The following is a 6,864-nucleotide window of genomic DNA, read 5'->3' as shown; positions in this document are numbered from 1 at the left end:
CTTGCATTTTTTTTTCTTTCTTTCTTTCTTTCTTTTTCTTTCTTTCTTTCCTTCTCTTTCTCTCTCTCTCTCTCTCTCTCTCTCTCTCTCTCTCCCTCCTTCTCCCTCCCTCCCTCTCCCTCTCCCTCTCCTTCTCCTTCTCCTTCTCCTTCTCCTTCTCCTTCCTTGGTGCCTTCTCGGCTCACTGCTACCGCTGCCTCTGCCTCCACGGATCAAGCAAACGGCAGGTTTTCTACTTCGAGGAAAGACGGAATTTCACCATGTTGGCCGGGCCGGTCTCGAACTCCCGACCTAGTGATCCGCCCGCCTCGGCCTCCCAAAGACTGCTGGGAGTACAGGCGTGAGCCACCACGCCTGGCCGATTCCTTCCTTTTTTCAATCTTATTTTCTGAACGCTGCCGTGTATGAACGTACATTTATACACACACACACACACACACACACACACACACACACACACACGTAGTGATAAAACTCTGTAAATGATATTTCCATAATTAATACGTTTATATTATGTTACTTTTAATGGATGAGTATGTATTAAAACCCCATTTCATTTACCTACACGTGTATGTATATCCTTCCTCCCTTCCTTCCTTCATTTATTATTTATTCATAATTTTCGTGTATTTATTTTCTTTTCTTTTGGGGCCGGCCCGCCTGGTCTTCTGACTCTGGGCTCTGGTGACCTCAGCCTCCCACGTAGCTGGGACTACAGGGATCTCTTAAGCCCGGGAGGGAGAGGCTAACGTGGGCTGTGATCGCGCACTTCCACTCCAGCTTACGTGGGCTGCGGTGGGGTGGGGTGGGGTGGGGTGGGGTGGGGTGGGGTGGGGTGCGGTGGGGTGCAGAGAAAACAATGGATTGCGATCTTAATTGCCTTTTAGCTTCATTCATACCCTGTTATTTGCTTGTTTATTCTCATGGGTTATTCTGTGTCACTGTCATGTTCCTCGTTTGCTTGCCTGCTTGCTTGTTTATTTCCTTCCTTCCTTCCTTCCTTCCTTCCTTCCTTCCCTCCCTCCCTCCCGCCCTCCCTCCCTCCCTCCCTCCCTCCCTTACTGGCAGGGTCTTCCTCTGTCTCTGCCGCCCAGGATCACCCCAACCTCAATGCTTTGGACCGACCAAACGGTCGTCCTGCCTCTGATCCCTCCCATCCCCATTACCTGAGACCACAGGCACGCACCACCACACCGGCTGACTTCTATGTTGCTTCTCATGTTTTCCGTAGGTAGGTATGTATGTGTGGGTATGTATGTATGTACGTATGTATGTATGTATGTATGTATGTATGTGAGTGAGATGGGTTTCGGGATTCTATCATGTTGCCCACGCTGGTCTCGAACTCCTGTCCTCAAGCAATCCGCCTGCCTGCCTCGGCCGCCCACACTGCTGCTATTACAGGCGTGAGACGCTGCGCCTGGCTCCTTCTACGTTTGCCTGCCTGCCTGCCTGCCTGCCTGCCTACCTATCAATCGTCTTCTTTTTAGTACGGATGTGCTCTCGCTTTGTTGTCCATGCTCTGGGCACACGTGATCTCTTTTTAAACTTCTGTGATTATGATGATTGTAGGCGTCATCTCACGTGTCGGGGTGATCTCCAACTTTTAGGCTCCAGAGATCCTCCCGCATCGGCCTCCCGGAGTGCTGTGATGACACGCGTGGGCACGGTACGCTCTGGTCATGTTTGTCATGGGTCGGTTCTTTCCGTTTTTAATACGGGGACTGCGAACAGATAAAATGTTCACACGCATCTCACCGATCCGCCTTTTCGTTCTTTCTTTTTTTTTTTCTCTTTAGACGGAGTTTCACTCTTGTCGCCCAGGGTGGAGGACGATGGCGGATCTCGGCTCACCGCACCCTCCGCCTCCCAGGTTCAAGGGATTCTCCTGCCTCAGCCTTCCCGAGTAGCTGCGATGACAGCGATGAGCCATCGTGCCTGGCTAATTTTTCTATTCCTAGTACAGATGGGGTTTCTCCATCTTGGTTAGGCTGGTCTTCAACTTCCGACCGTTGGAGGATCTTAACTTTCTTGGTGGTGGTTGCTTTTCTTTTTCTTTTTTTCTTTTCTTTTCTTTCCTTCTCCTTCCCCCCCCCCCAACCCCCCTTGTCGTCGTCGTCGTCCTCCTCCTCCTCCTCCTCCTCTTTCATTTCTTTCAGCTGGGCTCTCCTACTTGTGTTGCTCTGTTGCTCACGCTGGTCTCAAACTCCTGGCCTTGACACTTCTCGCGTCACGTCCGCCGTCTGCTTGTTGAAATGAGCATCTCTCGTAAAATGGAAAAGATGAAAGAGATAAACACGAAGACGGAAAGCACGGTGTGAACGTTTCTCTTGCCGTCTCCCGGGGTGTACCTTGGACGCGGAAACACGGAGGGAGCTTGGCTGAGTGGGTTTTCGGTGCCGAAACCTCCCGAGGGCCTCCTTCCCTCTCCCCCTTGTCCCCGCTTCTCCCCCAGCCGAGGCTCCCACCGCCGCCCTGGCATTTTCCACAGGAGAGGTATAGGGAGAGGACTGACACGCCTTCCGCATCTATATCCTGCCGGACGTCTCTGGCTCGGCGTGCCCCACCGGCTACCTGCCACCTTCCAGGGAGCTCTGAGGCGGATGCGACCACCCCCCCCCCCCGTCACGTCCCGCTACCCTCCCCCGGCTGGCCTTTGCCGGGCGACCCCAGGGGAACCGCGTTGACGCTGCCCTCGGATCCTCCGGCGAAGACTTCCACCGCATGCCCCGGGTGGGCCGGTTGGGATGAGACTGGACCACCCCGGACCGTGCTGTTCTTGGGGGTGGGCTGACGTACGGGGTGGACTGGCGGCCCCAGCATTGTAAAGGGTGCGTGGGTATGGAAATGTCACGTAGGATGCCCTCCTTCCCTTCGGTCTGCCTTCAGCTGCCTCAGGCGTGAAGACAACTTCCCATCGGAACCTCTTCTCTTCCCTTTCTCCAGCACACAGGTGAGACGCGTGAGAGGGAGAAACAGCTCAATAGATACTGCTGACCTTCATTTGTGGAATCCTCAGTCGTCTACACACAAGACAGGTGACTAGGCAGGGACACAGATCAAACACTATTTCCGGGTCCTCGTGGTGGGATTGGTGTCTCTCCTCTCTCTCTCTCTCTCTCTCTCTCTCTCTCTCTCTCTCTCTCTCTCACACACACGCGCGCGCGCGCGCACGCACGCATGCACACGCACACACACACACACACACACACACACACATTTCCATATCTAGTTCACAAAGCACACTCACTTAACCTTTTCACAGTACGCAGGCTGAGTAAAACCCACCCCACCTTCCACCCGTTGGCTGACGAAACCCCTTCTCTACAATGGATGAAAAAGATGATCTGGGCCGGGCACGCTAGCTCACGCCTGTCATTCCGGCACTTTGGGAGGCCGAGGCCGGTGGATCGCTTGGGGCCGGGAGTTCGAGACCAGGCTGGCCGACGTGGCGAAACCCCGTCTCTCTGAAAAAATAGAACGATTAGCCGGGCCTGGTGGCGTGGGCTTGGAATCACGACCGCTCGGGAGACTGGGGCGGGCGAGTTGTTCCAACCGGGGAGGCCGAGGTTGCGATGAGCTGAGATCGTGCCGTGGCGATCCAGCCTGGATGACGGAGCGAGACCCCGTCTCGATACAATCATGATGTGATTATAAGATGAGTTGTGCGCGGTGATGGCCGCCTGTAGTCGCAGCTACTCGGGAGGCTGAGATGAGGAGAGGATCACTTGAGGCCCCACAGGTCGAGGCTTCGGTCGGCCGTGACCCACTGTATCCTGGGCGGTCACCGGTCAAGGAGATATGCCCCCTCCCCGTTTGCTTTTCTTTTCTTCCCTTCTCTTTTCTTCTTTTTTCTTCTCTTTTCTTTTCTTCTTTCTTTCTTTCTTTCTTTCTTTCTTTCTTTCTTTCTTTCTCTCTCTCTCTCTCTCTCTTCCCCTCTTTCTTTCCTGCCTTCCTGCCTTCCTGCCTTCCTGCCTTTCTTCTTTTCTTCTTTCCTCCCTTCCTCCCTTCCTTCTTTCCTCCCGCCTCAGCCTCCCAAAGTGCTGGGATGACTGGCGTGAGGTACCATGCCTGCTTGGCCTAAAGAGACCCTCTTGGAAAGTGAGACACAGAGAGCGCCTTCCAGCGATCTCATGGACTGATTTAGAGACGGCATCTCGCTCCGTCACCCCGGCAGTGGTGCCATCGTAACTCACTCCCTGCAGCGTGGACGCTCCTGGACTCGAGCGATCCTTCCGCCTCAGCCTCCAGAGTACAGAACCTGGGACCGCAGGCACGCGCCACTGTGCCCACACCGTTTTAAATTTTCTTTTCCTCCCCCCCCCCCCCCGCCCGAGACAGAGTTTCGCTCTGGTGGCCTAGACTGCAGTGCGGTGGCGCGATCTTGGCTCGCCGCAACCTCTGCCTCCCGGTTTCAAGCGATTCTCCTGCATCGGCCTCCTGAGTAGCCGGGATTGCGGGCGTGCGCTGCCACGTCTGGCTGATTTTGTATTTTTAGTGGAGACGGGGCTTCTCCATGTCGATCGGGCTGGTCTCGAACTCCCGACCTCAGGTGATCCGCCCTCCCCGGCCTCCGGAACTGCTGGGATGACAGGCGTGAGCCACCGCGCCCGGCCTTCATTTTTAAATGTTTTCCCACAGACGGGGTCTCATCATTTCGTTGCAACCCTCCTGCCCGGCGTCTCAAAGTGCTGGCGTGACGGGCGTGAGCCACTGCGCCTGGACTCCGGGGAATGATTCACGACCACGGTCGCTGTACTGATTCTTTCTTTCTTTCTTTCTGTCTGTCTGTCTGTCTGTCTGTCTTTCTTTCTTTCCTTTCTTTCCTTTCTTTCTTTCTTTTCTTTCTTTCTTTCTTATTTATTGATAAATTATTTTATGATTTATTTGTGTACTTATTTTCAGACGGAGTCTCGCTCTGGGCGGGGCGGGGCGGGGCGAGGCACAGCGCATCGCTTTGGAAGCCGCGGCAACGCCTTTCAAAGCCCCATTCATATGCACAAAGCCCTATTCCCTTCCTGGAGTTGGAGCTGATGCCTTCCGTAGCCTTGGGCTTCTCTCCATTCGGAAGCTTTGACAGGCGCAACCCCACCCAGAGGCTGCCTGCGGCTGAGGATTAGGGGGTGTGTTGCGGCTGAAAAGTGGGTCCCCTAGTTTTGATACCTCAGTGGACACATCCCCCGACCGCCATCGCTTGCTCGCCCTCTGAGATCCCCCGCCTCCACCGCCTTGCAGGCTCACCGCTTACTTTCATTTCTTTCTTCCTTTCTTGCGTTTCAGGAGGGGGTGCGGGAATGAGGGTGTGTGTGGGGAGGGGGTGCGGGGTGGGGACGGAGGGGAGCGTCCTAAGGGTCGATTTAGTGTCATGCCTCTTTCACCGCCACCACCGAAGATGAAAGCAACGATCGGCTACATACCGCGTGTTCTCATCTAGAAGTGGGAACTTACAGATGAGAGTTCTTGCATGGGCAGAACGAGGGGGACCAGGGACGCGGAAGCCTGCTTGAGGGAGGAGGGGTGGAAGGAGAGACAGCTTCAGGAAAAAAACAAAACACGAATACTGTCGGACACAGCACTGACTACCCGGGTGATGAAATCATCTGCACACTGAACACCCCCGTCCCAAGTTTACCTATGTCACAATCTTGCACATGTATGCTTGAACGACAAATAAAAGTTAGGGGGGAGAGAGGAGAGAGAGCGAGAGAGCGAGAGCGAGAGAGAGAGAGAGAGAGCGAGAGCGAGAGAGAGAGAGAGAGCGAGAGAGAGAGAGAGAGAGAGAGAGAGAGAGAGAGAGACACAAGTACAACCAAACACCACCTCCTTGACCTGAGTCAGGGGGTTTCTGGCCTTTTGGGAGAATGTTCAGCGACAATGCAGTATTTGGGCCGGTTCTTTTGTTTCTTCTTCTTCTTCTTTTCTTTCTTTTTTTTGGACTGAGTCTCTCTCGCTCTGTCACCCAGGCTGCGGTGCAGTGGCGCTCTCTCGGCTCACTGGAACCTCTGCTTCCCGGGCTCCAGTGATTCTTCTTCGGTAGCTGGGATTACAGGCACGCACCAGGATGGCCGGCTCATATTCTTATTTTTAGTAGAGAGGGGGTTTCTCCACGTTGGCCACGCTGGTATCGAACTCTTGACCTCAAATGATGCGCCTTCCTGGGCCTCCCAAAGTGCTGGAAACGACCGGCCTGAGCCGCCGGGATTTCAGCCTTTAAAAGCGCGGGCCCTGCCAACTTTCGCTGCGGCCCTTACGCTCAGAAGGACGTGTCCTCTCTGCCATAGGTTGACTCCTTGAGTCCCCTAGGCCATTGCACTGTAGCCTGGGCAGCAAGAGCCAAACTCCGTCCCCCCACCTCCCCGCGCAAATAATAACTAACTAACGAACGAACGAACTAACTAAGTAAATAAAATCTCTACACGTCACCTCTAAGTGTGTGTTCCCGTGAGGAGTGATTTCTAAGAAATGGCACTGTACACTGAACGCAGTGGCTCACGTCTGTCATCCCGAGGTCAGGAGTTCGAGACCAGCCCGGCCAACGTGGTGAAACCCCGTCTCTACTGAAAACACGAAATTGAGTCAGGTGCCGTGGGGCCGGCACCTGTCATCCCAGCTACTCGGGAGGCTGAGGCGGAAGAATTGCTTGAACCTGGCAGGCGGAGGTTGCAGTGACCCAAGATCGCACCACTGCACTACGGCCTGGGCGACAGAGTGAGACCCGGTCTCCAGATAAATACATAAATACATACATACGTACGTACGTACGTACGTACATACATACGTACAGATATACAAGACAGAAAACAAGAAAAGAAAGGAAAGAGAAAATGAAAGAAAAGGCACTGTATCGCTACTGGGCTAGGACCG

The sequence above is a fragment of the Pan troglodytes genome, chromosome 17, assembly GCF_028858775.2.
Source record: "Pan troglodytes isolate AG18354 chromosome 17, NHGRI_mPanTro3-v2.0_pri, whole genome shotgun sequence".
NCBI lineage: Eukaryota > Metazoa > Chordata > Mammalia > Primates > Hominidae > Pan > Pan troglodytes.
This window is presented reverse-complemented; position numbering follows the sequence as displayed.